This window comes from Ruditapes philippinarum, unplaced genomic scaffold (genome assembly GCF_026571515.1).
Source record: "Ruditapes philippinarum isolate M1 unplaced genomic scaffold, ASM2657151v2 ctg5289_1_1_1_1, whole genome shotgun sequence".
Taxonomy (NCBI): domain Eukaryota; kingdom Metazoa; phylum Mollusca; class Bivalvia; order Venerida; family Veneridae; genus Ruditapes; species Ruditapes philippinarum.
This window is the reverse complement of record NW_026853676.1, coordinates 162,852-174,092: the sequence shown is the minus strand read 5'-3', so window position 1 is coordinate 174,092 and position 11,241 is coordinate 162,852.

The window sequence follows — 11,241 nt, the reverse complement described above, 5'->3', positions numbered from 1 at the left end:
TTGAGTACGTTCCAGATAAAGTATTTATGATACTGCAAACAATGCGTTGTTACAATAACAGCCCGGCATAAAGGCATCAGAACTCGTATCAACGGCAAAGAGAGAATTCGTCAAAACAAGCTTTATGGGAGGAATTCTATAACGCCTTCATTAATTAATTGTAGCATATCACTCATTCTGTCTAAGGGTCCTAATGAGATATTTATATAAAAATCGCACATTTATTTTTGAATATATTGTCTGCAAAAAACTGATAATAACTGATTTAAAAGAAATTGTTAACTAAATTACTTACTTTACCTTAGATAATTTAATGTATCAAAATATAACATAAATGTATATTAAAAATGTAAATGGAAATTTACTTCTTAATTACGTAGCCCAAGCATCATCTTTATGGTTTCCTTTTTGAAGAATGGTGATCCCTCGGAATGTCTAACAATATTTCATAAAAATTGCAGAGTCTGTGCATGAGGGATAATGAAAAATTGCGACATCCCTAACGGCACTTACAAACGTCTGAGCGGAACTCAATTTTCAAAACTTAAAGTGAGTGCTGGTATCGATGTTATCAATGAGCCAAATAAGGACCAAGACACATTTAATAACACTTACATTTTAATTAAAATCATTCATAAATATTGTTTGAAAAAGGAAATTATTCATTGTTCGTAATTATAATATCTTAGTATACTCATTTTGATTAATGTATATACGACATGACTTAATTTTGTATCAGTAAAATTTGATGCATTATAATTTTCATTTAACAATTAATCTTATCGAAAGAACCATTTAACAAAGGCTTTGTGTACTCAATCGCCCGGCCTTGAAATATACGCTTCTTTTACAATTTCTTTATCAGTTTAATACACTTGTAAGAATACCCCTTAAGTAAACACTCAATTATATGATGATCTACTTCTTTAGTTTATTTCCGGAAACAAATTTGGGTAATATTTCCTGACATATAGAAAATTTCATTTAAGATAGAGGTTCCAGAAGTGAAGTGTCCTGAGAAAACCCGAAAAAAAAACTTGCTTGCAAAGAAAGCGACAAATAAGGTTCTAAAAAATATATGATTATTTCCCCTATATATGATTTCACATAGCAATTATTACCTCCCCTGACCACTATTTTGATGGGTTACAATAATTGTTTAATTGACCGTTTTTTTAGTTAAATTTCTTAGACACGTAAAACATCACTTACATTATTTCAGCTTATTAAACAGGCCAATAATTTCGTTTCTGTAAAATAGTGTCCCATTACGCATTCATTCTACTAAGTGTCACTAACATATTCAGCTCTTAAATGATGACCTACTTCTATTTTCAATTTTGTAGAATGAACACAAAATTCTTCAATTGATATATGAAAACTGATGATTATTATGTAAATTTATTAAATATTATAAAAAACAACTCTCTTGTGTTAGACTTCTGAATAAATGTCTACTAATATGAAACCGAAATGAATTTTTTATTAATACAAAATCATTCTTATTAAAATGGAAAAAGAAAATGGCTTCCTTAGCTTCAAAACAACCTCAGAAATTTTGGAAAGAAATCAAAAGGCTCCGAAAAAAATGTAGTAAGAATGAAATATCATCCGATGAATTTTATGAACACTTCAAAAATTTATATTCTTATGAAGATCTTTTCAAAAACGACTTTGTTGAGGAAAGAATAAATAATATTGATATGGATTCTACCAATATTGAAGAGCTTGATGTTAAATTTACAAATGAGGACGTTGTTAGGGCAATTTCTTCTTTAAAAAGCGGTAAGAGTGCGGGGGTTGATTTACTTATACCCGAAATTTTTATACACTGTAAAAATATTTTAGCTCCTGTACTTTGTAAATTATTTAATCACATTTTTGATACAGGTGAATACCCGGAATCTTGGTGCAAGGGAATCATAGTTCCTGTGCCCAAAAAAGGGGATAATAATGATGTGAACAATTATAGAGGCATCACTCTGACCAGTGTATTTTCAAAACTATTTTCAATTATTCTAGATTTTCGTTTACGTAAATGGGCTGAAAGGAATCACGTGTTAAACGATTTTCAATTTGGTTTTAGAAACAATAAAAGCACTACTGACTGTATATTTGTATTGAGTTCTATTATAGATAGGATAACAAAACATGAAAAGAAAAAAATGTATGCTGCATTTATAGACTTTAAAAAATGTTTTGATCTCTTGTATAGAAATGGGATTTGGTATAAATTGATTGAAATTGGAGTATCTTTGAAAATTGTAAAAATGTTACGTAGTATGTATGCCTGTGTAAAGTCATGTGTAAGAGCAAATGGAAGATTGTCTGATTATTTCGACAGTTATATGGGTTTAAAACAAGGGGAGCCACTCTCACCTCTCTTATTCATATTTTTCGTGAATGATATGCACAGCGACTTGCTTAATGATACTGTTGGCTCTTTCACAATAGACGACATACAAATATTTCTTTTATTATTTGCTGATGACACAGTTTTATTTTCTTATTCTAAAGAAGGACTACAACATCTTCTTAACAAATTGTATAATTATTGTAACAATTGGGGAATTGTTGTTAATGTAAATAAAACTGTTGCTATGACCTTCAAAACCGGTAATCGAAATGATGATTTAGAGGTCTATTATAATAATGAACGTCTTAAAGTTGTTAAATCATTTACATATCTTGGTGTTACCTTGTCATCTAATGGGAATTTTTATCAAGCTCAAAAGTCTTTATCCAACCAAGCATTAAAAGCATTGTTTTCGTTGAATTCTTTATTTGATTATATTTCCTTGAATGTATCTGAAAAGGTTAGACTTTTTGATACTATGATTTTACCGATTTTGACATATGGATCAGAGGTGTGGGGCTTTCATAACTCGCCGGATATTGCTAAAGTTCATTTAAAATTCTTGAAACAAGTTTTAGGCGTTCGTCCGCAAACATCAACTTCGGCAGTACTTGGTGAATTTGGCAGATTTCCTTTGACAGTATATCGAAAAATTCGAATAGTTAAATTTTGGTATAGAATTATGAAAGCCCCTGATACTCTACTTTTTAAAATAATGTTTATAAAAGATTCAAATGGTAATGTGACTAATTCATGGACAAAAAACGTCATGAAAATGTTGTCTGATTTAGGTTTTGGAAATTTATGGAACAATGTTAATGTTACAAGCATCCAATTAAATAATATTATACAAAGAATTTATGATCAGCAATTACAACAATGGTGTTCTGAGCTTAGTAGTTTTCCTAAATTATGTAGTTACAATTTATTTAAATTTAACTTTATTCAAGAAAAGTACTTAGATGTTGTAAATAACATTAATCATCGTAAAGCATTATCAAGGTTTAGATGTTCATCCCATAAATTGTTAATAGAAGAAGGAAGATATAGAAATATTGATAGGAATTTACGTATATGTACTAAATGTAACATGAATCAAATAGAAAACGAATATCATTTCTTATTAGTTTGTCCATTCTATAGTGAATTGAGAGGTCAATGTTTTCCTCGGTATTATTGTCATTGGCCAACCATTAATAAATTTATATCAATTATGCAATCTTTGCAAAAGAAAATAATTGTTAATTTAGCTAAGTTTATCTATTGTGCTATGTGTAAGAGAAGCTCAAACAGTTGATTTTATGAATGTAGGTATTTGTTTCCATATTAATATATTCTTTATTTTCTTCTGTGACTCATACTGACATATTGATATTTTGTAGTAGTTATGTTAACTGTTTACCATACTTTTCTTATGTTATGTAAATATGTTATAACCGCCACGGTTATTTGGCGATGAACATGTATTTGTTTTTGCCAATAAAATATTTGACTTGACTTGATTAAAAAGAACAATGTTGCCGATCTAGCTCATATTCTTATACATCGTGTAAAACCTAAGCAAAAACCCCAACTCTTTGTTGTATAAATTGTCGAAAGAAATCTCTATAGAATTAACAAAGTGTCATAAATAACGTTTATAGTTAAATGTGGTGTCTTTCAAATACGATGTATTATTTATTTCACAACTCCAAGTACTTCATTTTATTCATTCTGAAAGACTTCTTAATTAATTCGTTGTTTCATCAAATTTGCCACACGTGACAGACAGCTTAGGGATAAAGAAAAGGTCAATGCTGATACAATGGAAATTGATGATGGCATCAAATGTCACCCAAATGCGACAGAAATCCACTTTTAATATTACGTATTTTTAAGCTACACGAACACTAACACAGTCTCCCTCCTATTTCAAAGTAAGTTTCTACGTATGAAAATCTTCGTATTTTCCTTCTTTCTCTATCTATGATAACTAGCCAAACTAAAGTGCTTTTTATAATCGTTCTAAATATGTAGCATCACCTGAAGCCATAGATGCAGTTTTAGATGACTTAAGATCTTCTGATAAAACCGAATGAAATAGGTGTTTTATTTCTGAGAGGCTTGTTTTGTAATTACTTTGTTTTTATAATTCCAAAATCAATTTTCTCTCCATCATTACACTAAATCAATGTAATAGATACATTGACTTCACATTTATCGTGCTAGAATTTATTGAAACATAAGGCCACTATTTAGCTGATATATTAAAAATTGCCTTAGACTTTTTTATTTACACTTGTTCTCAATTTTTGTTAACATATACATGTACATGTTAATATCGTGTACATTTGTAATTAATTATTTTTTCTAATAATTGATAGCCCGACCTCAGTGGATGTACGGCTTCATATGGGTTTTTGGAGAACGAATTAACCATCACCAATTAAAAAAAGTAGTGTTTATCCTAGTTGCCATTAGTAAGTGCTTCTTGTTAAGGGAAACAAGAGTTTCGTCGCCTGTCAGTACGTCTTACTCAGGGTTGTTGTGGAACTGAGAATCAGAATTAAAGTGCTTTTAATAATTGCTCATATGATGTTTCAACCTACATTTGTATCAAAAAGTGAAAAACCGCTCTTTGCATGACACTTGCAGGCATGGTATTTGCAGCATTAAATGATCAAATCTATACTATGTTATTTTCTATGTGTTGTTTAACTTCTGAATATTGCTATCAATCTGAATAAAGTTTTTATATTATTCTAAAAAAGGATGAATTTGTATGTGCATTAATTTTGCTATGAAAACTTATGAAAAATCAAAAGTTGCTAAAATGTTGAATATGAAATCGATATTCGACACTTAATATATCAGTGTAGTAAAATTGAAACATCAGTTTTGTTTTTATTTTTGAAATTTAAATATAAGATTTATAGTTTGTCTCAATATAAATCACAACTAATGAAACGTTTTCATAGATAGCTCATAGCAAGGAGGCCAAGGACCTTGTGTGGAAAAACATTTGTATACCAATAAACGAAGATTTTAAATAAAATAAATCATAACAGGAACTTCAACCTTTAGTAAATATTGGAATGAGTATATATATTTTCATTTTTCTAACATTTAACTATTTGTGAAACATCGTCACTTTTAACCATGGTATGCACCACAAACTTTGTTACATTTCTTCATACTTGTAAAAGCGTTGCCGCAGCATGAGAGTAGAAAGCTCAAGTTTTAAAGACAAATATAATTACAATTGAATTGAACGGACGAGAGCCTCGACAGAAATGCGCATATAAGGCATATTTTATTTGCACTCATGATGAAAGTGTCTTTGAAGCCTAATAAATACAAACAATAACATTGTTTCAATTGCTTGTCTTGCATCAATAAACCCACAAGGGGGTTTTTGATAAAGAAACTTAATCTAAAGCGGATTAAAAAACGACAATGTATGGCATTTGTTTAAATCTCCTGATAAAATTAGTGAAAATGGTTCTATACTTTTAAAAGTGAGCGACTTGTTTAGTAATTAGATTGCTTATATTATTCCTCATTCAATTGTTGTTTTTTTTTGTCTGCCAACTAAATTTATGTCCTCTACCCGGAGACTTTACGATCTTCGATATCTACGACAAAGGGACATCAATGTCTTTGAAACCTCAAATGAAATAGCATTGCATTGTTTTTATTCCCCTTTATGTTTGCCGAGGGCACGTTGATCTAGAAAAGATGGGAAATGATACTGCAGCTTATATATCCACCAAACTAAACTTGCGTTCCTTTTCCTAAGGAGAAATAATGGATACAATAAGAAATGATTAGCAATCTAGTGATCATAAATAAATAATGGAACCATGCCGTAGGTAGAAAATATTTGTCATATATTCTTTGGCAGACATTGAATGTCTTAATTTTATTAAGAACTATTGTTTACTTTTATTAACTTGCGGTACAATTTACTGATTTATAACTATTTTTCGCAGATAAACCTAAGAAATGAATAATGTAAGATACATATATTAAAACAGATGCCCCATACGATTTTTGTAACGCTGACAATAGTTCTAAACGTCATCCCTGATACCTCGGGGAATAAGGTTTTCACCGTTTCATAACTATTCATCTTTATTAACTGTATTCCGTTAGGTGGCTCATACTAAATGTCTGATAATATTCTTTCCTAAGCCAGTGCTGAGTTTATTATAAAACCTGCTACATTGTACTTTTATACAACATACCAAAAAGAAGAAATACAACAATGTTTTAAAGCATATTTTTCCAAATTTATTTCTACTTTCTTTTTACCGTATCTTACCCAACAATTGGTAAATATTGGAATGAGTAAATACATTTTCATTTTTCTAACATTCACCAATTTGTTAAACATTGTCACTATTTCCCTTTGTATGCACCACAAACTTTGTTACATTTCTTCATACTTGTAAAAGCGTTGTCTTTGTCGCGTACTGTGTAGCATCCAACTGGCATTTTAACACATTTGTACCCGTCGTATCTCCACAGGTGATCAGCTCGCTTACAGTTGCCCATCTTTGGACTTTTACCCCCGCATTTCTTTCTGTTACATTCCACCATACTCATGGCAAGCGCAACGACCAGGATAATTGCTAGAAATTGCTTCATTTTTATCTGCAATATAAACAAAATAATTAGTGCATATTTTATTAAATAATTTATAATAAATAAGAAAATGTGTTTATTTTAACAAAATGTTTTTCAAGTAAACAAAGATAACAATTTACACATTGCAAACGGCACTTTCAAGTCACGTAAATTACTAATTTTTGAAACAAGTATTTAAATATGTAAAGAAGCCCGCGCAGTAGAAATATGTGTGGTATGAATACTGCAAAGTCAGTAATTAATTGCATGCTACATAAAAACTATTACTTGTTTTGTTTTTTTTACTATAAAATTTCTTAAAATCTTAGTACATTTTTCTCAAAGTTTTTTTTTCTTGAAATTTGTTGGTTTATGGGGGCATGCAAATGAATTGTTAGAAAAATAATCATTAAGAAGTAAAATAATAATAAAATAATAATAATGATAATTCTTCAATAAAAAGAGGATCCCTCAGAAGCTAAATCCTATCAAATTTACACTCGGTCCCTCGGAAGCATTAAACACAATAAAATTACATGACAATTGCACCCTTGGTCCCTCGGAAGCATTAATCACAAAACAATTACATGAAAATTGCACCCTTGATCCCTCGGAAGGATTAATCACAACAAAATTACATGAAAATTGCAGACTCGGTTTGATTGAGTCTGTATGATTTTAAAACAATAAGCGAAACTTACCTGAAGTTGTCAGAGTTCCAAGATGACTGAACACAAGCTATAGGAGATGGGGTTATATATATAGTAGCGCCAAAATGTATCAGCTTGTGTCCTCCTAATTTATTCGAAACAGCTTGTTCGAATAAAACGATCATAATTACATGCCATTCATTTCTATGACTTGAACTTTTATACATGTTTAAGTGATGAATGACCACTAGAACCAGAGGGTGAGGAATAATTTTATTGTAACTTTGCAATACTGTTAGATTGTTATGACAGAGAAAAACGAAATCGCTAACGAACACTTAAACGAAAGAATTGTAATTGTTGCAGGCTTGGTTTAATTGTGCCTGTTCTTGGACGGTACTGGAAAACATGCTTATTTCATACGTTTTTGCATTGTTCATGTAGAAATATTTACCCCTAGAAAAAGCTAAATTTGTCGTTTCAATACAGCCGTGCAAAAGATATAACGTTAAAACTCGCGTGAGTACTTGTGTTATTGCATTGTATTTAGCAACTAAATTATGTATAAAACAGAGTATTTAATAGATATTTAGTGTACCGCATAGAATTTTGCTGCAGCCAGTGCCAAGCGTTAAACGCGTCAAATACACTGCAAATTTTAATGAAATGGAATGGCTTGTTATCAAATAGTATCCCCGGAAAGGCGGCGACAGATACGTCACCGCTTGTCCTTTCGTCAGTCCGTCCGTCCGCTAGTCCTTCGCGGCGTATCTAAAATGTATTTGAAATATTAACGTATTAACGTAAAACTGAAAAAAAAGACAATGAAGCAAAACAAAACAAACAAATAACAAAAGAAAAGCCATAAATTTTATTATCATGGTGTAATTTGTTTTGTTTGGTTTTTTTTGTTGTTTTTTTTTGTTGTTTTTTTTTTGGGGGGGGGGGGGTTTGGTGGTGTTGGGTTTTTTTTTTTTTTTTTTTTTCTTTATTTTTGTTTTTTTTATTTGTTTTTTTTTTTCTTTCTTTTTTTCAAAAAACTATTTGAAATTGATATAACATTCTGTTTTTTTTTTAGAGAACATGGCTTTAACCTCTGACAATTATCAGCACACATCTGCTGCATTCAAGATGTCACGTGCATTTGTTAATATACCTTGGTCGAATGAGTAAGTAGCACTATAATATGGGATTAAACAAAAGGGAGCATCGATCTTTATATGACAATTTTGTCAACTGATTAATTATGGACTGTCGGCGCTTATAGAGGTCATTATTTATCTAACTTTAGTAACTATTCCAAAGGCAAGGTCAGTTCAGTGTGCACAACCTTGCAATCAGAAAATACTAGTAAAGTAGCACTTTTAGATTTGAAATATGTTCGTTCACAATGAAACGAGAAGTGGTTAGATTTCCACAAAATTATTAGCATTTTACAAGTCCTTTTGAAGTTTTATTTTGGTCTATTTTAAGATAAGATTTCTTAACAATGGTGTAATTTGGTTGTGCAAAAAAAGTTAAAAATTGTGGAAATAATGTGTACATTTTATTTAAATGTTTATTTTGCTTTACAACCATAAGACACAAGATTAACGGTGTAATTGGTTAGGAGTAATTGAACAGCCGATATAAATAATATTCGCTTAAAATTAAGAGTACAAATATACATAAACAATGATGACATTGTACATAGACAATATTCAACTTTTTTTCTATAAATACAGGATTTATTTTTTACAAGTGGTATGAAAAATATTTCTTGAATGTCAGTAGCCATGGGTGAAATATGATAATTATCATACCACAATAGTCACAAGATGCAATTAAATCCTGTATTATAGAGAAAAAAAAACTTGAATTTGCTGTTTATTATAATTATACATTTTCCAATTTTTTGACATTATAACTTTAAAGAATTCCACTTAAATTTGTGCAATCAAAAATGAAAATTCACATTTTATGTCATCAATATTTCACGATGCTTCATTTTAAAGTATATAAATTAATAAAGTGTTGTTTTTTGGTGTGGCGGTAGTTGTTGCTGTTTTTTTTCTCATCGTTTTCAGAAGATATTTTTCAAAGAAAAATATACGGTAGTATCTCATCAAGGACTCAATAAAGGACAAACATATAAATCTTATACCATGTCTAGTCACTTTTCACATTTCCTCACCCTGGGCAGTATCTTGCCAAACTCTTATAATTGTCTGGTATTTCCAATATTTCATTCCTAAAACTCTTCGTAATTTTGATGTTTAATGGTATATCTTACCGCGAAAACGTAAACAGTCAACTTTTTGCTCACAATATTGCAACTGGCAAATTAACTATTTTCTACGAAAGACCGATGGGGACATTTAAAGTTGAATTCGAGAAGTGGAAATCGCGAATTTGAAATCGTGAATTCATGAAGATGAAGTCGTGTTCGTCAAGTTGAAATCTTGAATTCGTGAAGTTGAAATCGTGAAGTTGAAATCGTGAATTCATGAAGTTGAAATCGTGAATTCGTGAAGTTGAAGTCGTGAATTCATGAAGTTGAAATCGTGTTCGTCAAGTTGAAGTCGTGTTCGTCAAGTTGGAATCGTGAATTCGTGAAGTTTAAATCGTGAATTCGTCAAGTTGAAATCGTGAATTCGTGAAGTTGAAATCGTGAATTCATGAAGTTGAAATCGTTTATTCGTCAAGTTGAAGTCGTGAATTCGTGAAGTTGCTTTTTGGCAATTGATACAGTTATAGTATTTTGAATGGATGTCAAAATACTACTTTTATTCATTCTGCTACTTTATATGACAAATCGTTTCATATTCCGTGCTACTTACTTCAGATGATAAACATTTTAGATGCTTTTAAACCATTTTAAACTATATAAAACTCATTTTTCCCTTTAAAAATATATTTTTGTGGCATAATGTGCCTTTGAGGAACTTATATCTCATTTTTATAGTTTTATATCATAAAAAGGATGCTCAAATGAAGTATTATCATTATTGAAAGTTCCAAAAAGCATTATTTGATATTACTGAATTTATATTTCACGTATAAACATTATTAAAAGCATGCGTTTAAAAAGGTAATGATTGATCAAATAAATATTAGTAAGCAATATTGCAAAATCACTACATATATACACGCGTTGTTTTAAACGGACTTACTGCGTTTTTTGACATAACAGGACTTCGAGATTGATGTTTCATTTGGTGAAGGATTAGACAATAACTTGTGTGCCAATTTTAAGCTCACTTCGTTTTTCTAGGATAATTATTCTATCTACAATTGAAAAGCTTTGCAACGCTTTTTTATCAAACTACGCTTAGAATATCACAAAAATAAGATTTTCTATCTATTTCAAGTATATTTCTTTAATATCGTTCGCATATCTTGCTGATTTAAGTGCCCTTGATTTCCTTTGTAAAAAATACAAAGTTTATGTTTCTAGTCTTTTGGACCTCAACGGAGTTTTTAATTTTCTAGATCAGTACAGTAGACTATCTGGATTCTACAGGTAAAACCTACAATGAGTTGCGTTTCGTTTGAACCGGTTACGACACAGAATAAAATGATTCTATCAGAATGTTTTACTTCGACTTATTGGCCAGATTAAAAATCAGGTTTTATAGAATGGTCTTA